The sequence below is a fragment of the Schistocerca cancellata genome, unplaced genomic scaffold (genome assembly GCF_023864275.1).
Source record: "Schistocerca cancellata isolate TAMUIC-IGC-003103 unplaced genomic scaffold, iqSchCanc2.1 HiC_scaffold_831, whole genome shotgun sequence".
Lineage (NCBI taxonomy): Eukaryota > Metazoa > Arthropoda > Insecta > Orthoptera > Acrididae > Schistocerca > Schistocerca cancellata.
Genome location: NW_026046842.1, coordinates 117,988 through 136,760, shown reverse-complemented (window position 1 = coordinate 136,760; position 18,773 = coordinate 117,988). Strand labels below are relative to the sequence as shown.

The window sequence follows — 18,773 nt, the reverse complement described above, 5'->3', positions numbered from 1 at the left end:
TGAGGCCAGTAGGATACTTGTTATAGGTTGTAGAACATCCCTTCCATTCAGTGTACTGCCATGTGTTAGATGCTGCTCGCGATAGCTCCGCTCCTTGCGGGAAGGTTAAAAAAATGAATGCCTTCTGTGAGGTTCGAACTCACGACCCCTGGTTTACGAGACCAGTGCTCTACCACTGAGCTAAGAAGGCGGCAGCTGCGCGTTTGTGAGCTATCCCCGAATTGTCACTTCATCATACTGAATCTTGCAGCCCTCGACCAGATAACGGATTTGGCACACAGCTGCTGCTGCTGCTGGGGGTGTCCACATTGCCGTTTTCCAAATCTCTTGACTGTTTCGCCCTTACGATCGACGACGAGCGTCGTGCCACCAAACGTTTGCGGTCTGCACAATCTTGACCTAGTGCACAGTTTGTTGGATTGCGTGGCTCGACTGCGAAATGCGCCTTTCGGCTCCTCTCTCTGGCTGCAGTATGCTGTTGTCCACAGTGGCACTGGCGTTGCCCATGGGGCTTCATGTAAGGCGACTGCACGTCGCTCGGCCAGCAGCGGCCTACTGCAGACCGACACTTAAGAGACACCAAATAGAAATCGACATCGAGAGACAGGCCCTGTCATATGGCACTCGCGACGTATACGCTGAAATTGAATGTAAAGAATACGTCTTTTGTAGTGGGCGTCGCTCTACTGCAGTGTCACACATGACGAATAAATAGGAAAACAGTAGAACGTCTGTGTAGGGCCATGTTTTTACCTACAGTGTCACTTGGCTGAATGTGTATAAGGCTCTGTGGCATCACTCAACACAGCCAAGTTGTCACACTAGCTGTGTATCTCTAACAAAGTTGACGTATGTCCTCACCTGGGTGACGGTGAAAACGATTTCGCCCCCAGGTGGGCTCGAACCACCAACCTTTCGGTTAACAGCCGAACGCGCTAGCCGATTGCGCCACGGAGGCCTTGACTTGTGCTGTGCATATCAACGCAGTTCGTATACCTTCTGCAGGAATCTCGCAGAATGGTAGCATCTGCTTACGCCTCTTCACATGGATAAAATGCATGCACACTGTAGCGACGCTCGTAAACGAATGACATCGCCAAGCATGACATTATACTACAAAATGCATACAAACCACTGTTCTCCCTATGCAATCAGAAAACCTCTGAGGCCAGTAGGATACTTGTTATAGGTTGTAGAACATCCCTTCCATTCAGTGTACTGCCATGTGTTAGATGCTGCTCGCGATAGCTCCGCTCCTTGCGGGAAGGTTAAAAAAATGAATGCCTTCTGTGAGGTTCGAACTCACGACCCCTGGTTTACGAGACCAGTGCTCTACCACTGAGCTAAGAAGGCGGCAGCTGCGCGTTTGTGAGCTATCCCCGAATTGTCACTTCATCATACTGAATCTTGCAGCCCTCGACCAGATAACGGATTTGGCACACAGCTGCTGCTGCTGCTGGGGGTGTCCACATTGCCGTTTTCCAAATCTCTTGACTGTTTCGCCCTTACGATCGACGACGAGCGTCGTGCCACCAAGCGTTTGCGGTCTGCACAATTTTGACCTAGTGCACAGTTTGTTGGATTGCGTGGCTCGACTGCGAAATGCGCCTTTCGGCTCCTCTCTCTGGCTGCAGTATGCTGTTGTCCACAGTGGCACTGGCGTTGCCCATGGGGCTTCATGTAAGGCGACTGCACGTCGCTCGGCCAGCAGCGGCCTACTGCAGACCGACACTTAAGAGACACCAAATAGAAATCGACATCGAGAGACAGGCCCTGTCATATGGCACTCGCGACGTATACGCTGAAATTGAATGTAAAGAATACGTCTTTTGTAGTGGGCGTCGCTCTACTGCAGTGTCACACATGACGAATAAATAGGAAAACAGTAGAACGTCTGTGCAGGGCCATGTTTTTACCTACAGTGTCACTTGGCTGAATGTGTATAAGGCTCTGTGGCATCACTCAACACAGCCAAGTTGTCACACTAGCTGTGTATCTCTAACAAAGTTGACGTATGTCCTCACCTGGGTGACGGTTAAAACGATTTCGCCCCCGGGTGGGCTCGAACCACCAACCTTTCGGTTAACAGCCGAACGCGCTAGCCGATTGCGCCACGGAGGCCTTGACTTGTGCTGTGCATATCAACGCAGTTCGTATACCTTCTGCAGGAATCTCGCAGAATGGTAGCATCTGCTTACGCCTCTTCACATGGATAAAATGCATGCACACTGTAGCGACGCTCGTAAACGAATGACATCGCCAAGCATGACATTATACTACAAAATGCATACAAACCACTGTTCTCCCTATGCAATCAGAAAACCTCTGAGGCCAGTAGGATACTTGTTATAGGTTGTAGAACATCCCTTCCATTCAGTGTACTGCCATGTGTTAGATGCTGCTCGCGATAGCTCCGCTCCTTGCGGGAAGGTTAAAAAAATGAATGCCTTCTGTGAGGTTCGAACTCACGACCCCTGGTTTACGAGACCAGTGCTCTACCACTGAGCTAAGAAGGCGGCAGCTGCGCGTTTGTGAGCTATCCCCGAATTGTCACTTCATCATACTGAATCTTGCAGCCCTCGACCAGATAACGGATTTGGCACACAGCTGCTGCTGCTGCTGGGGGTGTCCACATTGCCGTTTTCCAAATCTCTTGACTGTTTCGCCCTTACGATCGACGACGAGCGTCGTGCCACCAAGCGTTTGCGGTCTGCACAATCTTGACCTAGTGCACAGTTTGTTGGATTGCGTGGCTCGACTGCGAAATGCGCCTTTCGGCTCCTCTCTCTGGCTGCAGTATGCTGTTGTCCACAGTGGCACTGGCGTTGCCCATGGGGCTTCATGTAAGGCGACTGCACGTCGCTCGGCCAGCAGCGGCCTACTGCAGACCGACACTTAAGAGACACCAAATAGAAATCGACATCGAGAGACAGGCCCTGTCATATGGCACTCGCGACGTATACGCTGAAATTGAATGTAAAGAATACGTCTTTTGTAGTGGGCGTCGCTCTACTGCAGTGTCACACATGACGAATAAATAGGAAAACAGTAGAACGTCTGTGCAGGGCCATGTTTTTACCTACAGTGTCACTTGGCTGAATGTGTATAAGGCTCTGTGGCATCACTCAACACAGCCAAGTTGTCACACTAGCTGTGTATCTCTAACAAAGTTGACGTATGTCCTCACCTGGGTGACGGTTAAAACGATTTCGCCCCCGGGTGGGCTCGAACCACCAACCTTTCGGTTAACAGCCGAACGCGCTAGCCGATTGCGCCACGGAGGCCTTGACTTGTGCTGTGCATATCAACGCAGTTCGTATACCTTCTGCAGGAATCTCGCAGAATGGTAGCATCTGCTTACGCCTCTTCACATGGATAAAATGCATGCACACTGTAGCGACGCTCGTAAACGAATGACATCGCCAAGCATGACATTATACTACAAAATGCATACAAACCACTGTTCTCCCTATGCAATCAGAAAACCTCTGAGGCCAGTAGGATACTTGTTATAGGTTGTAGAACATCCCTTCCATTCAGTGTACTGCCATGTGTTAGATGCTGCTCGCGATAGCTCCGCTCCTTGCGGGAAGGTTAAAAAAATGAATGCCTTCTGTGAGGTTCGAACTCACGACCCCTGGTTTACGAGACCAGTGCTCTACCACTGAGCTAAGAAGGCGGCAGCTGCGCGTTTGTGAGCTATCCCCGAATTGTCACTTCATCATACTGAATCTTGCAGCCCTCGACCAGATAACGGATTTGGCACACAGCTGCTGCTGCTGCTGGGGGTGTCCACATTGCCGTTTTCCAAATCTCTTGACTGTTTCGCCCTTACGATCGACGACGAGCGTCGTGCCACCAAGCGTTTGCGGTCTGCACAATCTTGACCTAGTGCACAGTTTGTTGGATTGCGTGGCTCGACTGCGAAATGCGCCTTTCGGCTCCTCTCTCTGGCTGCAGTATGCTGTTGTCCACAGTGGCACTGGCGTTGCCCATGGGGCTTCATGTAAGGCGACTGCACGTCGCTCGGCCAGCAGCGGCCTACTGCAGACCGACACTTAAGAGACACCAAATAGAAATCGACATCGAGAGACAGGCCCTGTCATATGGCACTCGCGACGTATACGCTGAAATTGAATGTAAAGAATACGTCTTTTGTAGTGGGCGTCGCTCTACTGCAGTGTCACACATGACGAATAAATAGGAAAACAGTAGAACGTCTGTGTAGGGCCATGTTTTTACCTACAGTGTCACTTGGCTGAATGTGTATAAGGCTCTGTGGCATCACTCAACACAGCCAAGTTGTCACACTAGCTGTGTATCTCTAACAAAGTTGACGTATGTCCTCACCTGGGTGACGGTGAAAACGATTTCGCCCCCAGGTGGGCTCGAACCACCAACCTTTCGGTTAACAGCCGAACGCGCTAGCCGATTGCGCCACGGAGGCCTTGACTTGTGCTGTGCATATCAACGCAGTTCGTATACCTTCTGCAGGAATCTCGCAGAATGGTAGCATCTGCTTACGCCTCTTCACATGGATAAAATGCATGCACACTGTAGCGACGCTCGTAAACGAATGACATCGCCAAGCATGACATTATACTACAAAATGCATACAAACCACTGTTCTCCCTATGCAATCAGAAAACCTCTGAGGCCAGTAGGATACTTGTTATAGGTTGTAGAACATCCCTTCCATTCAGTGTACTGCCATGTGTTAGATGCTGCTCGCGATAGCTCCGCTCCTTGCGGGAAGGTTAAAAATATGAATGCCTTCTGTGAGGTTCGAACTCACGACCCCTGGTTTACGAGACCAGTGCTCTACCACTGAGCTAAGAAGGCGGCAGCTGCGCGTTTGTGAGCTATCCCCGAATTGTCACTTCATCATACTGAATCTTGCAGCCCTCGACCAGATAACGGATTTGGCACACAGCTGCTGCTGGGGGTGTCCACATTGCAGTTTTCCAAATCTCTTGACTGTTTCGCCCTTACGATCGACGACGAGCGTCGTGCCACCAAGCGTTGGCGGTCTGCACAATCTTGACCTAGTGCACAGTTTGTTGGATTGCGTGGCTCGACTGCGAAATGCGCCTTTCGGCTCCTCTCTCTGGCTGCAGTATGCTGTTGTCCACAGTGGCACTGGCGTTGCCCATGGGGCTTCATGTAAGGCGACTGCACGTCGCTCGGCCAGCAGCGGCCTACTGCAGACCGACACTTAAGAGACACCAAATAGAAATCGACATCGAGAGACAGGCCCTGTCATATGGCACTCGCGACGTATACGCTGAAATTGAATGTAAAGAATACGTCTTTTGTAGTGGGCGTCGCTCTACTGCAGTGTCACACATGACGAATAAATAGGAAAACAGTAGAACGTCTGTGCAGGGCCATGTTTTTACCTACAGTGTCACTTGGCTGAATGTGTATAAGGCTCTGTGGCATCACTCAACACAACCAAGTTGTCACACTAGCTGTGTATCTCTAACAAAGTTGACGTATGTCCTCACCTGGGTGACGGTTAAAACGATTTCGCCCCCGGGTGGGCTCGAACCACCAACCTTTCGGTTAACAGCCGAACGCGCTAGCCGATTGCGCCACGGAGGCCTTGACTTGTGCTGTGCATATCAACGCAGTTCGTATACCTTCTGCAGGAATCTCGCAGAATGGTAGCATCTGCTTACGCCTCTTCACATGGATAAAATGCATGCACACTGTAGCGACGCTCGTAAACGAATGACATCGCCAAGCATGACATTATACTACAAAATGCATACAAACCACTGTTCTCCCTATGCAATCAGAAAACCTCTGAGGCCAGTAGGATACTTGTTATAGGTTGTAGAACATCCCTTCCATTCAGTGTACTGCCATGTGTTAGATGCTGCTCGCGATAGCTCCGCTCCTTGCGGGAAGGTTAAAAAAATGAATGCCTTCTGTGAGGTTCGAACTCACGACCCCTGGTTTACGAGACCAGTGCTCTACCACTGAGCTAAGAAGGCGGCAGCTGCGCGTTTGTGAGCTATCCCCGAATTGTCACTTCATCATACTGAATCTTGCAGCCCTCGACCAGATAACGGATTTGGCACACAGCTGCTGCTGCTGCTGGGGGTGTCCACATTGCCGTTTTCCAAATCTCTTGACTGTTTCGCCCTTACGATCGACGACGAGCGTCGTGCCACCAAGCGTTGGCGGTCTGCACAATCTTGACCTAGTGCACAGTTTGTTGGATTGCGTGGCTCGACTGCGAAATGCGCCTTTCGGCTCCTCTCTCTGGCTGCAGTATGCTGTTGTCCACAGTGGCACTGGCGTTGCCCATGGGGCTTCATGTAAGGCGACTGCACGTCGCTCGGCCAGCAGCGGCCTACTGCAGACCGACACTTAAGAGACACCAAATAGAAATCGACATCGAGAGACAGGCCCTGTCATATGGCACTCGCGACGTATACGCTGAAATTGAATGTAAAGAATACGTCTTTTGTAGTGGGCGTCGCTCTACTGCAGTGTCACACATGACGAATAAATAGGAAAACAGTAGAACGTCTGTGCAGGGCCATGTTTTTACCTACAGTGTCACTTGGCTGAATGTGTATAAGGCTCTGTGGCATCACTCAACACAACCAAGTTGTCACACTAGCTGTGTATCTCTAACAAAGTTGACGTATGTCCTCACCTGGGTGACGGTTAAAACGATTTCGCCCCCGGGTGGGCTCGAACCACCAACCTTTCGGTTAACAGCCGAACGCGCTAGCCGATTGCGCCACGGAGGCCTTGACTTGTGCTGTGCATATCAACGCAGTTCGTATACCTTCTGCAGGAATCTCGCAGAATGGTAGCATCTGCTTACGCCTCTTCACATGGATAAAATGCATGCACACTGTAGCGACGCTCGTAAACGAATGACATCGCCAAGCATGACATTATACTACAAAATGCATACAAACCACTGTTCTCCCTATGCAATCAGAAAACCTCTGAGGCCAGTAGGATACTTGTTATAGGTTGTAGAACATCCCTTCCATTCAGTGTACTGCCATGTGTTAGATGCTGCTCGCGATAGCTCCGCTCCTTGCGGGAAGGTTAAAAAAATGAATGCCTTCTGTGAGGTTCGAACTCACGACCCCTGGTTTACGAGACCAGTGCTCTACCACTGAGCTAAGAAGGCGGCAGCTGCGCGTTTGTGAGCTATCCCCGAATTGTCACTTCATCATACTGAATCTTGCAGCCCTCGACCAGATAACGGATTTGGCACACAGCTGCTGCTGCTGCTGGGGGTGTCCACATTGCCGTTTTCCAAATCTCTTGACTGTTTCGCCCTTACGATCGACGACGAGCGTCGTGCCACCAAGCGTTGGCGGTCTGCACAATCTTGACCTAGTGCACAGTTTGTTGGATTGCGTGGCTCGACTGCGAAATGCGCCTTTCGGCTCCTCTCTCTGGCTGCAGTATGCTGTTGTCCACAGTGGCACTGGCGTTGCCCATGGGGCTTCATGTAAGGCGACTGCACGTCGCTCGGCCAGCAGCGGCCTACTGCAGACCGACACTTAAGAGACACCAAATAGAAATCGACATCGAGAGACAGGCCCTGTCATATGGCACTCGCGACGTATACGCTGAAATTGAATGTAAAGAATACGTCTTTTGTAGTGGGCGTCGCTCTACTGCAGTGTCACACATGACGAATAAATAGGAAAACAGTAGAACGTCTGTGCAGGGCCATGTTTTTACCTACAGTGTCACTTGGCTGAATGTGTATAAGGCTCTGTGGCATCACTCAACACAGCCAAGTTGTCACACTAGCTGTGTATCTCTAACAAAGCTGACGTATGTCCTCACCTGGGTGACGGTTAAAACGATTTCGCCCCCGGGTGGGCTCGAACCACCAACCTTTCGGTTAACAGCCGAACGCGCTAGCCGATTGCGCCACGGAGGCCTTGACTTGTGCTGTGCATATCAACGCAGTTCGTATACCTTCTGCAGGAATCTCGCAGAATGGTAGCATCTGCTTACGCCTCTTCACATGGATAAAATGCATGCACACTGTAGCGACGCTCGTAAACGAATGACATCGCCAAGCATGACATTATACTACAAAATGCATACAAACCACTGTTCTCCCTATGCAATCAGAAAACCTCTGAGGCCAGTAGGATACTTGTTATAGGTTGTAGAACATCCCTTCCATTCAGTGTACTGCCATGTGTTAGATGCTGCTCGCGATAGCTCCGCTCCTTGCGGGAAGGTTAAAAAAATGAATGCCTTCTGTGAGGTTCGAACTCACGACCCCTGGTTTACGAGACCAGTGCTCTACCACTGAGCTAAGAAGGCGGCAGCTGCGCGTTTGTGAGCTATCCCCGAATTGTCACTTCATCATACTGAATCTTGCAGCCCTCGACCAGATAACGGATTTGGCACACAGCTGCTGCTGCTGCTGGGGGTGTCCACATTGCCGTTTTCCAAATCTCTTGACTGTTTCGCCCTTACGATCGACGACGAGCGTCGTGCCACCAAACGTTTGCGGTCTGCACAATCTTGACCTAGTGCACAGTTTGTTGGATTGCGTGGCTCGACTGCGAAATGCGCCTTTCGGCTCCTCTCTCTGGCTGCAGTATGCTGTTGTCCACAGTGGCGAGCGTCGTGCCACCAAACGTTTGCGGTCTGCACAATCTTGACCTAGTGCACAGTTTGTTGGATTGCGTGGCTCGACTGCGAAATGCGCCTTTCGGCTCCTCTCTCTGGCTGCAGTATGCTGTTGTCCACAGTGGCACTGGCGTTGCCCATGGGGCTTCATGTAAGGCGACTGCACGTCGCTCGGCCAGCAGCGGCCTACTGCAGACCGACACTTAAGAGACACCAAATAGAAATCGACATCGAGAGACAGGCCCTGTCATATGGCACTCGCGACGTATACGCTGAAATTGAATGTAAAGAATACGTCTTTTGTAGTGGGCGTCGCTCTACTGCAGTGTCACACATGACGAATAAATAGGAAAACAGTAGAACGTCTGTGCAGGGCCATGTTTTTACCTACAGTGTCACTTGGCTGAATGTGTATAAGGCTCTGTGGCATCACTCAACACAGCCAAGTTGTCACACTAGCTGTGTATCTCTAACAAAGCTGACGTATGTCCTCACCTGGGTGACGGTTAAAACGATTTCGCCCCCGGGTGGGCTCGAACCACCAACCTTTCGGTTAACAGCCGAACGCGCTAGCCGATTGCGCCACGCAGGCCTTCACTTGTGCTGTGCATATCAACGCAGTTCGTATACCTTCTGCAGGAATCTCGCAGAATGGTAGCATCTGCTTACGCCTCTTCACATGGATAAAATGCATGCACACTGTAGCGACGCTCGTAAACGAATGACATCGCCAAGCATGACATTATACTACAAAATGCATACAAACCACTGTTCTCCCTATGCAATCAGAAAACCTCTGAGGCCAGTAGGATACTTGTTATAGGTTGTAGAACATCCCTTCCATTCAGTGTACTGCCATGTGTTAGATGCTGCTCGCGATAGCTCCGCTCCTTGCGGGAAGGTTAAAAAAATGAATGCCTTCTGTGAGGTTCGAACTCACGACCCCTGGTTTACGAGACCAGTGCTCTACCACTGAGCTAAGAAGGCGGCAGCTGCGCGTTTGTGAGCTATCCCCGAATTGTCACTTCATCATACTGAATCTTGCAGCCCTCGACCAGATAACGGATTTGGCACACAGCTGCTGCTGCTGCTGGGGGTGTCCACATTGCCGTTTTCCAAATCTCTTGACTGTTTCGCCCTTACGATCGACGACGAGCGTCGTGCCACCAAGCGTTTGCGGTCTGCACAATCTTGACCTAGTGCACAGTTTGTTGGATTGCGTGGCTCGACTGCGAAATGCGCCTTTCGGCTCCTCTCTCTGGCTGCAGTATGCTGTTGTCCACAGTGGCACTGGCGTTGCCCATGGGGCTTCATGTAAGGCGACTGCACGTCGCTCGGCCAGCAGCGGCCTACTGCAGACCGACACTTAAGAGACACCAAATAGAAATCGACATCGAGAGACAGGCCCTGTCATATGGCACTCGCGACGTATACGCTGAAATTGAATGTAAAGAATACGTCTTTTGTAGTGGGCGTCGCTCTACTGCAGTGTCACACATGACGAATAAATAGGAAAACAGTAGAACGTCTGTGCAGGGCCATGTTTTTACCTACAGTGTCACTTGGCTGAATGTGTATAAGGCTCTGTGGCATCACTCAACACAGCCAAGTTGTCACACTAGCTGTGTATCTCTAACAAAGCTGACGTATGTCCTCACCTGGGTGACGGTTAAAACGATTTCGCCCCCGGGTGGGCTCGAACCACCAACCTTTCGGTTAACAGCCGAACGCGCTAGCCGATTGCGCCACGGAGGCCTTGACTTGTGCTGTGCATATCAACGCAGTTCGTATACCTTCTGCAGGAATCTCGCAGAATGGTAGCATCTGCTTACGCCTCTTCACATGGATAAAATGCATGCACACTGTAGCGACGCTCGTAAACGAATGACATCGCCAAGCATGACATTATACTACAAAATGCATACAAACCACTGTTCTCCCTATGCAATCAGAAAACCTCTGAGGCCAGTAGGATACTTGTTATAGGTTGTAGAACATCCCTTCCATTCAGTGTACTGCCATGTGTTAGATGCTGCTCGCGATAGCTCCGCTCCTTGCGGGAAGGTTAAAAAAATGAATGCCTTCTGTGAGGTTCGAACTCACGACCCCTGGTTTACGAGACCAGTGCTCTACCACTGAGCTAAGAAGGCGGCAGCTGCGCGTTTGTGAGCTATCCCCGAATTGTCACTTCATCATACTGAATCTTGCAGCCCTCGACCAGATAACGGATTTGGCACACAGCTGCTGCTGCTGCTGGGGGTGTCCACATTGCCGTTTTCCAAATCTCTTGACTGTTTCGCCCTTACGATCGACGACGAGCGTCGTGCCACCAAACGTTTGCGGTCTGCACAATCTTGACCTAGTGCACAGTTTGTTGGATTGCGTGGCTCGACTGCGAAATGCGCCTTTCGGCTCCTCTCTCTGGCTGCAGTATGCTGTTGTCCACAGTGGCACTGGCGTTGCCCATGGGGCTTCATGTAAGGCGACTGCACGTCGCTCGGCCAGCAGCGGCCTACTGCAGACCGACACTTAAGAGACACCAAATAGAAATCGACATCGAGAGACAGGCCCTGTCATATGGCACTCGCGACGTATACGCTGAAATTGAATGTAAAGAATACGTCTTTTGTAGTGGGCGTCGCTCTACTGCAGTGTCACACATGACGAATAAATAGGAAAACAGTAGAACGTCTGTGCAGGGCCATGTTTTTACCTACAGTGTCACTTGGCTGAATGTGTATAAGGCTCTGTGGCATCACTCAACACAGCCAAGTTGTCACACTAGCTGTGTATCTCTAACAAAGCTGACGTATGTCCTCACCTGGGTGACGGTTAAAACGATTTCGCCCCCGGGTGGGCTCGAACCACCAACCTTTCGGTTAACAGCCGAACGCGCTAGCCGATTGCGCCACGGAGGCCTTGACTTGTGCTGTGCATATCAACGCAGTTCGTATACCTTCTGCAGGAATCTCGCAGAATGGTAGCATCTGCTTACGCCTCTTCACATGGATAAAATGCATGCACACTGTAGCGACGCTCGTAAACGAATGACATCGCCAAGCATGACATTATACTACAAAATGCATACAAACCACTGTTCTCCCTATGCAATCAGAAAACCTCTGAGGCCAGTAGGATACTTGTTATAGGTTGTAGAACATCCCTTCCATTCAGTGTACTGCCATGTGTTAGATGCTGCTCGCGATAGCTCCGCTCCTTGCGGGAAGGTTAAAAAAATGAATGCCTTCTGTGAGGTTCGAACTCACGACCCCTGGTTTACGAGACCAGTGCTCTACCACTGAGCTAAGAAGGCGGCAGCTGCGCGTTTGTGAGCTATCCCCGAATTGTCACTTCATCATACTGAATCTTGCAGCCCTCGACCAGATAACGGATTTGGCACACAGCTGCTGCTGGGGGTGTCCACATTGCAGTTTTCCAAATCTCTTGACTGTTTCGCCCTTACGATCGACGACGAGCGTCGTGCCACCAAGCGTTTGCGGTCTGCACAATCTTGACCTAGTGCACAGTTTGTTGGATTGCGTGGCTCGACTGCGAAATGCGCCTTTCGGCTCCTCTCTCTGGCTGCAGTATGCTGTTGTCCACAGTGGCACTGGCGTTGCCCATGGGGCTTCATGTAAGGCGACTGCACGTCGCTCGGCCAGCAGCGGCCTACTGCAGACCGACACTTAAGAGACACCAAATAGAAATCGACATCGAGAGACAGGCCCTGTCATATGGCACTCGCGACGTATACGCTGAAATTGAATGTAAAGAATACGTCTTTTGTAGTGGGCGTCGCTCTACTGCAGTGTCACACATGACGAATAAATAGGAAAACAGTAGAACGTCTGTGTAGGGCCATGTTTTTACCTACAGTGTCACTTGGCTGAATGTGTATAAGGCTCTGTGGCATCACTCAACACAGCCAAGTTGTCACACTAGCTGTGTATCTCTAACAAAGTTGACGTATGTCCTCACCTGGGTGACGGTTAAAACGATTTCGCCCCCGGGTGGGCTCGAACCACCAACCTTTCGGTTAACAGCCGAACGCGCTAGCCGATTGCGCCACGGAGGCCTTGACTTGTGCTGTGCATATCAACGCAGTTCGTATACCTTCTGCAGGAATCTCGCAGAATGGTAGCATCTGCTTACGCCTCTTCACATGGATAAAATGCATGCACACTGTAGCGACGCTCGTAAACGAATGACATCGCCAAGCATGACATTATACTACAAAATGCATACAAACCACTGTTCTCCCTATGCAATCAGAAAACCTCTGAGGCCAGTAGGATACTTGTTATAGGTTGTAGAACATCCCTTCCATTCAGTGTACTGCCATGTGTTAGATGCTGCTCGCGATAGCTCCGCTCCTTGCGGGAAGGTTAAAAAAATGAATGCCTTCTGTGAGGTTCGAACTCACGACCCCTGGTTTACGAGACCAGTGCTCTACCACTGAGCTAAGAAGGCGGCAGCTGCGCGTTTGTGAGCTATCCCCGAATTGTCACTTCATCATACTGAATCTTGCAGCCCTCGACCAGATAACGGATTTGGCACACAGCTGCTGCTGCTGCTGGGGGTGTCCACATTGCCGTTTTCCAAATCTCTTGACTGTTTCGCCCTTACGATCGACGACGAGCGTCGTGCCACCAAACGTTTGCGGTCTGCACAATCTTGACCTAGTGCACAGTTTGTTGGATTGCGTGGCTCGACTGCGAAATGCGCCTTTCGGCTCCTCTCTCTGGCTGCAGTATGCTGTTGTCCACAGTGGCACTGGCGTTGCCCATGGGGCTTCATGTAAGGCGACTGCACGTCGCTCGGCCAGCAGCGGCCTACTGCAGACCGACACTTAAGAGACACCAAATAGAAATCGACATCGAGAGACAGGCCCTGTCATATGGCACTCGCGACGTATACGCTGAAATTGAATGTAAAGAATACGTCTTTTGTAGTGGGCGTCGCTCTACTGCAGTGTCACACATGACGAATAAATAGGAAAACAGTAGAACGTCTGTGCAGGGCCATGTTTTTACCTACAGTGTCACTTGGCTGAATGTGTATAAGGCTCTGTGGCATCACTCAACACAGCCAAGTTGTCACACTAGCTGTGTATCTCTAACAAAGCTGACGTATGTCCTCACCTGGGTGACGGTTAAAACGATTTCGCCCCCGGGTGGGCTCGAACCACCAACCTTTCGGTTAACAGCCGAACGCGCTAGCCGATTGCGCCACGGAGGCCTTGACTTGTGCTGTGCATATCAACGCAGTTCGTATACCTTCTGCAGGAATCTCGCAGAATGGTAGCATCTGCTTACGCCTCTTCACATGGATAAAATGCATGCACACTGTAGCGACGCTCGTAAACGAATGACATCGCCAAGCATGACATTATACTACAAAATGCATACAAACCACTGTTCTCCCTATGCAATCAGAAAACCTCTGAGGCCAGTAGGATACTTGTTATAGGTTGTAGAACATCCCTTCCATTCAGTGTACTGCCATGTGTTAGATGCTGCTCGCGATAGCTCCGCTCCTTGCGGGAAGGTTAAAAAAATGAATGCCTTCTGTGAGGTTCGAACTCACGACCCCTGGTTTACGAGACCAGTGCTCTACCACTGAGCTAAGAAGGCGGCAGCTGCGCGTTTGTGAGCTATCCCCGAATTGTCACTTCATCATACTGAATCTTGCAGCCCTCGACCAGATAACGGATTTGGCACACAGCTGCTGCTGGGGGTGTCCACATTGCAGTTTTCCAAATCTCTTGACTGTTTCGCCCTTACGATCGACGACGAGCGTCGTGCCACCAAGCGTTTGCGGTCTGCACAATCTTGACCTAGTGCACAGTTTGTTGGATTGCGTGGCTCGACTGCGAAATGCGCCTTTCGGCTCCTCTCTCTGGCTGCAGTATGCTGTTGTCCACAGTGGCACTGGCGTTGCCCATGGGGCTTCATGTAAGGCGACTGCACGTCGCTCGGCCAGCAGCGGCCTACTGCAGACCGACACTTAAGAGACACCAAATAGAAATCGACATCGAGAGACAGGCCCTGTCATATGGCACTCGCGACGTATACGCTGAAATTGAATGTAAAGAATACGTCTTTTGTAGTGGGCGTCGCTCTACTGCAGTGTCACACATGACGAATAAATAGGAAAACAGTAGAACGTCTGTGTAGGGCCATGTTTTTACCTACAGTGTCACTTGGCTGAATGTGTATAAGGCTCTGTGGCATCACTCAACACAGCCAAGTTGTCACACTAGCTGTGTATCTCTAACAAAGTTGACGTATGTCCTCACCTGGGTGACGGTTAAAACGATTTCGCCCCCGGGTGGGCTCGAACCACCAACCTTTCGGTTAACAGCCGAACGCGCTAGCCGATTGCGCCACGGAGGCCTTGACTTGTGCTGTGCATATCAACGCAGTTCGTATACCTTCTGCAGGAATCTCGCAGAATGGTAGCATCTGCTTACGCCTCTTCACATGGATAAAATGCATGCACACTGTAGCGACGCTCGTAAACGAATGACATCGCCAAGCATGACATTATACTACAAAATGCATACAAACCACTGTTCTCCCTATGCAATCAGAAAACCTCTGAGGCCAGTAGGATACTTGTTATAGGTTGTAGAACATCCCTTCCATTCAGTGTACTGCCATGTGTTAGATGCTGCTCGCGATAGCTCCGCTCCTTGCGGGAAGGTTAAAAAAATGAATGCCTTCTGTGAGGTTCGAACTCACGACCCCTGGTTTACGAGACCAGTGCTCTACCACTGAGCTAAGAAGGCGGCAGCTTTGCGTTTGTGAGCTCTCCCCGAATTGTCACTTCATCATGCTGAATCTTGCAGCCCTCGACCAGATATCGGATTTGGCACACAGCTGCTGCTGGGGGTGTCCACATGGCCGTTTTCCACATCTCTTGACTGTTTCGCCCTTACGATCGACGACGAGCGTCGTGCCACCAAACGTTTGCGGTCTGCACAATCTTGACCTAGTGCACAGTTTGTTGGATTGCGTGGCTCGACTGCGAAATGCGCCTTTCGGCTCCTCTCTCTGGCTGCAGTATGCTGTTGTCGACAGTGGCACTAGCGTTGCCCATGGGGCTTCATGTAAGGCGACTGCACGTCGCTCGGCCAGCAGCGGCCTACTGCAGACCGACACTTAAGAGACACCAAATAGAAATCGACATCGAGAGACAGGCCCTGTCATATGGCACTCGCGACGTACACGCTGAAATTGAATGTAAAGAATACGTCTTTTGTAGTGGGCGTCGCTCTACTGCAGTGTCACACATGACGAAGAAATAGGAAAACAGTAGAACGTCTGTGTAGGGCCATGTTTTTACCTACAGTGTCACTTGGCTGAATGTGTATAAGGCTCTGTGGCATCACTCAACACAGCCAAGTTGTCACACTAGCTGTGTATCTCTAACAAAGTTGACGTATGTCCTCACCTGGGTGACGGTTAAAACGATTTCGCCCCCGGGTGGGCTCGAACCACCAACCTTTCGGTTAACAGCCGAACGCGCTAGCCGATTGCGCCACGGAGGCCTTGGCTTGTGCTGTGCATATCAACGCAGTTTGTATACCTTCTGCAGGAATCTCGCAGAATGGTAGCATCTGCTTACGCCTCTTCACATGGATAAAATGCATGCACACTGTAGCGACGCTCGTAAACGAATGACATCGCCAAGCATGACATTATACTACAAAATGCATACAAACCACTGTTCTCCCTATGCAATCAGAAAACCTCTGAGGCCAGTAGGATACTTGTTATAGGTTGTAGAACATCCCTTCCATTCAGTGTACTGCCATGTGTTAGATGCTGCTCGCGATAGCTCCGCTCCTTGCGGGAAGGTTAAAAAAATGAATGCCTTCTGTGAGGTTCGAACTCACGACCCCTGGTTTACGAGACCAGTGCTCTACCACTGAGCTAAGAAGGCGGCAGCTTTGCGTTTGTGAGCTCTCCCCGAATTGTCACTTCATCATGCTGAATCTTGCAGCCCTCGACCAAATATCGGATTTGGCACACAGCTGCTGCTGGGGGTGTCCACATGGCCGTTTTCCACATCTCTTGACTGTTTCGCCCTTACGATCGACGACGAGCGTCGTGCCACCAAACGTTTGCGGTCTGCACAATCTTGACCTAGTGCACAGTTTGTTGGATTGCGTGGCTCGACTGCGAAATGCGCCTTTCGGCTCCTCTCTCTGGCTGCAGTATGCTGTTGTCGACAGTGGCACTAGCGTTGCCCATGGGGCTTCATGTAAGGCGACTGCACGTCGCTCGGCCAGCAGCGGCCTACTGCAGACCGACACTTAAGAGACACCAAATAGAAATCGACATCGAGAGACAGGCCCTGTCATATGGCACTCGCGACGTATACGCTGAAATTGAATGTAAAGAATACGTCTTTTGTAGTGGGCGTCGCTCTACTGCAGTGTCACACATGACGAAGAAATAGGAAAACAGTAGAACGTCTGTGTAGGGCCATGTTTTTACCTACAGTGTCACTTGGCTGAATGTGTATAAGGCTCTGTGGCATCACTCAACACAGCCAAGTTGTCACACTAGCTGTGTATCTCTAACAAAGTTGACGTATGTCCTCACCTGGGTGACGGTTAAAACGATTTCGCCCCCGGGTGGGCTCGAACCACCAACCTTTCGGTTAACAGCCGAACGCGCTAGCCGATTGCGCCACGGAGGCCTTGGCTTGTGCTGTGCATATCAACGCAGTTTGTATACCTTCTGCAGGAATCTCGCAGAATGGTAGCATCTGCTTACGCCTCTTCACATGGATAAAATGCATGCACACTGTAGCGACGCTCGTAAACGAATGACATCGCCAAGCATGACATTATACTACAAAATGCATACAAACCACTGTTCTCCCTATGCAATCAGAAAACCTCTGAGGCCAGTAGGATACTTGTTATAGGTTGTAGAACATCCCTTCCATTCAGTGTACTGCCATGTGTTAGATGCTGCTCGCGATAGCTCCGCTCCTTGCGGGAAGGTTAAAAAAATGAATGCCTTCTGTGAGGTTCGAACTCACGACCCCTGGTTTACGAGACCAGTGCTCTACCACTGAGCTAAGAAGGCGGCAGCTTTGCGTTTGTGAGCTCTCCCCGAATTGTCACTTCATCATGCTGAATCTTGCAGCCCTCGACCAAATATCGGATTTGGCACACAGCTGCTGCTGGGGGTGTCCACATGGCCGTTTTCCACATCTCTTGACTGTTTCGCCCTTACGATCGACGACGAGCGTCGTGCCACCAAACGTTTGCGGTCTGCACAATCTTGACCTAGTGCACAGTTTGTTGGATTGCGTGGCTCGACTGCGAAATGCGCCTTTCGGCTCCTCTCTCTGGCTGCAGTATGCTGTTGTCGACAGTGGCACTAGCGTTGCCCATGGGGCTTCATGTAAGGCGACTGCACGTCGCTCGGCCAGCAGCGGCCTACTGCAGACCGACACTTAAGAGACACCAAATAGAAATCGACATCGAGAGACAGGCCCTGTCATATGGCACTCGCGACGTACACGCTGAAATTGAATGTAAAGAATACGTCTTTTGTAGTGGGCGTCGCTCTACTGCAGTGTCACACATGACGAAGAAATAGGAAAACAGTAGAACGTCTGTGTAGGGCCATGTTTTTACCTACAGTGTCACTTGGCTGAATGTGTATAAGGCTCTGTGGCATCACTCAACACAGCCAAGTTGTCACACTAGCTGTGTATCTCTAACAAAGTTGACGTATGTCCTCACCTGGGTGACGGTTAAAACGATTTCGCCCCCGGGTGGGCTCGAACCACCAACCTTTCGGTTAACAGCCGAACGCGCTAGCCGATTGCGCCACGGAGGCCTTGACTTGTGCTGTGCATATCAACGCAGTTCGTATACCTTCTGCAGGAATCTCGCAGAATGGTAGCATCTGCTTACGCCTCTTCACATGGATAAAATGCATGCACACTGTAGCGACGCTCGTAAACGAATGACATCGCCAAGCATGACATTATACTACAAAATGCATACAAACCACTGTTCTCCCTATGCAATCAGAAAACCTCTGAGGCCAGTAGGATACTTGTTATAGGTTGTAGAACATCCCTTCCATTCAGTGTACTGCCATGTG

At 50.6% G+C, this 18,773-nt stretch overlaps 32 non-coding genes across 32 annotated transcripts; all 32 read right to left on the bottom strand.

Annotated features, from left to right (window-relative positions):
• Positions 1-118: 118 nt before the first annotated feature.
• Positions 119-190, bottom strand: Trnat-cgu (transfer RNA threonine (anticodon CGU)). The gene has a single exon. It is a non-coding gene; the product is annotated as a tRNA-Thr (tRNA).
• A 694-nt stretch (positions 191-884) lies between these two features.
• Positions 885-958, bottom strand: Trnan-guu (transfer RNA asparagine (anticodon GUU)). The gene has a single exon. It is a non-coding gene; the product is annotated as a tRNA-Asn (tRNA).
• A 323-nt stretch (positions 959-1,281) lies between these two features.
• On the bottom strand, positions 1,282-1,353 carry Trnat-cgu (transfer RNA threonine (anticodon CGU)). The gene has a single exon. It is a non-coding gene; the product is annotated as a tRNA-Thr (tRNA).
• Positions 1,354-2,047: 694 nt separating this feature from the next.
• Positions 2,048-2,121, bottom strand: Trnan-guu (transfer RNA asparagine (anticodon GUU)). Its single transcript has one exon. It is a non-coding gene; the product is annotated as a tRNA-Asn (tRNA).
• A 323-nt stretch (positions 2,122-2,444) lies between these two features.
• On the bottom strand, positions 2,445-2,516 carry Trnat-cgu (transfer RNA threonine (anticodon CGU)). The gene has a single exon. It is a non-coding gene; the product is annotated as a tRNA-Thr (tRNA).
• Positions 2,517-3,210: 694 nt separating this feature from the next.
• On the bottom strand, positions 3,211-3,284 carry Trnan-guu (transfer RNA asparagine (anticodon GUU)). The gene has a single exon. It is a non-coding gene; the product is annotated as a tRNA-Asn (tRNA).
• Positions 3,285-3,607: 323 nt separating this feature from the next.
• Trnat-cgu (transfer RNA threonine (anticodon CGU)) lies at positions 3,608-3,679 on the bottom strand. The gene has a single exon. It is a non-coding gene; the product is annotated as a tRNA-Thr (tRNA).
• Positions 3,680-4,373: 694 nt separating this feature from the next.
• On the bottom strand, positions 4,374-4,447 carry Trnan-guu (transfer RNA asparagine (anticodon GUU)). The gene has a single exon. It is a non-coding gene; the product is annotated as a tRNA-Asn (tRNA).
• Positions 4,448-4,770: 323 nt separating this feature from the next.
• Positions 4,771-4,842, bottom strand: Trnat-cgu (transfer RNA threonine (anticodon CGU)). The gene has a single exon. It is a non-coding gene; the product is annotated as a tRNA-Thr (tRNA).
• Positions 4,843-5,530: 688 nt separating this feature from the next.
• On the bottom strand, positions 5,531-5,604 carry Trnan-guu (transfer RNA asparagine (anticodon GUU)). Its single transcript has one exon. It is a non-coding gene; the product is annotated as a tRNA-Asn (tRNA).
• Positions 5,605-5,927: 323 nt separating this feature from the next.
• On the bottom strand, positions 5,928-5,999 carry Trnat-cgu (transfer RNA threonine (anticodon CGU)). Its single transcript has one exon. It is a non-coding gene; the product is annotated as a tRNA-Thr (tRNA).
• Positions 6,000-6,693: 694 nt separating this feature from the next.
• Positions 6,694-6,767, bottom strand: Trnan-guu (transfer RNA asparagine (anticodon GUU)). The gene has a single exon. It is a non-coding gene; the product is annotated as a tRNA-Asn (tRNA).
• Positions 6,768-7,090: 323 nt separating this feature from the next.
• Positions 7,091-7,162, bottom strand: Trnat-cgu (transfer RNA threonine (anticodon CGU)). Its single transcript has one exon. It is a non-coding gene; the product is annotated as a tRNA-Thr (tRNA).
• Positions 7,163-7,856: 694 nt separating this feature from the next.
• Trnan-guu (transfer RNA asparagine (anticodon GUU)) lies at positions 7,857-7,930 on the bottom strand. The gene has a single exon. It is a non-coding gene; the product is annotated as a tRNA-Asn (tRNA).
• A 323-nt stretch (positions 7,931-8,253) lies between these two features.
• On the bottom strand, positions 8,254-8,325 carry Trnat-cgu (transfer RNA threonine (anticodon CGU)). Its single transcript has one exon. It is a non-coding gene; the product is annotated as a tRNA-Thr (tRNA).
• Positions 8,326-9,155: 830 nt separating this feature from the next.
• Positions 9,156-9,229, bottom strand: Trnan-guu (transfer RNA asparagine (anticodon GUU)). The gene has a single exon. It is a non-coding gene; the product is annotated as a tRNA-Asn (tRNA).
• Positions 9,230-9,552: 323 nt separating this feature from the next.
• Positions 9,553-9,624, bottom strand: Trnat-cgu (transfer RNA threonine (anticodon CGU)). Its single transcript has one exon. It is a non-coding gene; the product is annotated as a tRNA-Thr (tRNA).
• A 694-nt stretch (positions 9,625-10,318) lies between these two features.
• Trnan-guu (transfer RNA asparagine (anticodon GUU)) lies at positions 10,319-10,392 on the bottom strand. The gene has a single exon. It is a non-coding gene; the product is annotated as a tRNA-Asn (tRNA).
• A 323-nt stretch (positions 10,393-10,715) lies between these two features.
• Positions 10,716-10,787, bottom strand: Trnat-cgu (transfer RNA threonine (anticodon CGU)). The gene has a single exon. It is a non-coding gene; the product is annotated as a tRNA-Thr (tRNA).
• Positions 10,788-11,481: 694 nt separating this feature from the next.
• Trnan-guu (transfer RNA asparagine (anticodon GUU)) lies at positions 11,482-11,555 on the bottom strand. The gene has a single exon. It is a non-coding gene; the product is annotated as a tRNA-Asn (tRNA).
• Positions 11,556-11,878: 323 nt separating this feature from the next.
• On the bottom strand, positions 11,879-11,950 carry Trnat-cgu (transfer RNA threonine (anticodon CGU)). The gene has a single exon. It is a non-coding gene; the product is annotated as a tRNA-Thr (tRNA).
• Positions 11,951-12,638: 688 nt separating this feature from the next.
• On the bottom strand, positions 12,639-12,712 carry Trnan-guu (transfer RNA asparagine (anticodon GUU)). Its single transcript has one exon. It is a non-coding gene; the product is annotated as a tRNA-Asn (tRNA).
• A 323-nt stretch (positions 12,713-13,035) lies between these two features.
• On the bottom strand, positions 13,036-13,107 carry Trnat-cgu (transfer RNA threonine (anticodon CGU)). Its single transcript has one exon. It is a non-coding gene; the product is annotated as a tRNA-Thr (tRNA).
• A 694-nt stretch (positions 13,108-13,801) lies between these two features.
• Trnan-guu (transfer RNA asparagine (anticodon GUU)) lies at positions 13,802-13,875 on the bottom strand. Its single transcript has one exon. It is a non-coding gene; the product is annotated as a tRNA-Asn (tRNA).
• A 323-nt stretch (positions 13,876-14,198) lies between these two features.
• Trnat-cgu (transfer RNA threonine (anticodon CGU)) lies at positions 14,199-14,270 on the bottom strand. The gene has a single exon. It is a non-coding gene; the product is annotated as a tRNA-Thr (tRNA).
• A 688-nt stretch (positions 14,271-14,958) lies between these two features.
• Positions 14,959-15,032, bottom strand: Trnan-guu (transfer RNA asparagine (anticodon GUU)). Its single transcript has one exon. It is a non-coding gene; the product is annotated as a tRNA-Asn (tRNA).
• A 323-nt stretch (positions 15,033-15,355) lies between these two features.
• Positions 15,356-15,427, bottom strand: Trnat-cgu (transfer RNA threonine (anticodon CGU)). Its single transcript has one exon. It is a non-coding gene; the product is annotated as a tRNA-Thr (tRNA).
• A 688-nt stretch (positions 15,428-16,115) lies between these two features.
• Positions 16,116-16,189, bottom strand: Trnan-guu (transfer RNA asparagine (anticodon GUU)). Its single transcript has one exon. It is a non-coding gene; the product is annotated as a tRNA-Asn (tRNA).
• Positions 16,190-16,512: 323 nt separating this feature from the next.
• Positions 16,513-16,584, bottom strand: Trnat-cgu (transfer RNA threonine (anticodon CGU)). The gene has a single exon. It is a non-coding gene; the product is annotated as a tRNA-Thr (tRNA).
• Positions 16,585-17,272: 688 nt separating this feature from the next.
• Positions 17,273-17,346, bottom strand: Trnan-guu (transfer RNA asparagine (anticodon GUU)). Its single transcript has one exon. It is a non-coding gene; the product is annotated as a tRNA-Asn (tRNA).
• Positions 17,347-17,669: 323 nt separating this feature from the next.
• Positions 17,670-17,741, bottom strand: Trnat-cgu (transfer RNA threonine (anticodon CGU)). Its single transcript has one exon. It is a non-coding gene; the product is annotated as a tRNA-Thr (tRNA).
• A 688-nt stretch (positions 17,742-18,429) lies between these two features.
• On the bottom strand, positions 18,430-18,503 carry Trnan-guu (transfer RNA asparagine (anticodon GUU)). Its single transcript has one exon. It is a non-coding gene; the product is annotated as a tRNA-Asn (tRNA).
• Positions 18,504-18,773: the final 270 nt, after the last annotated feature.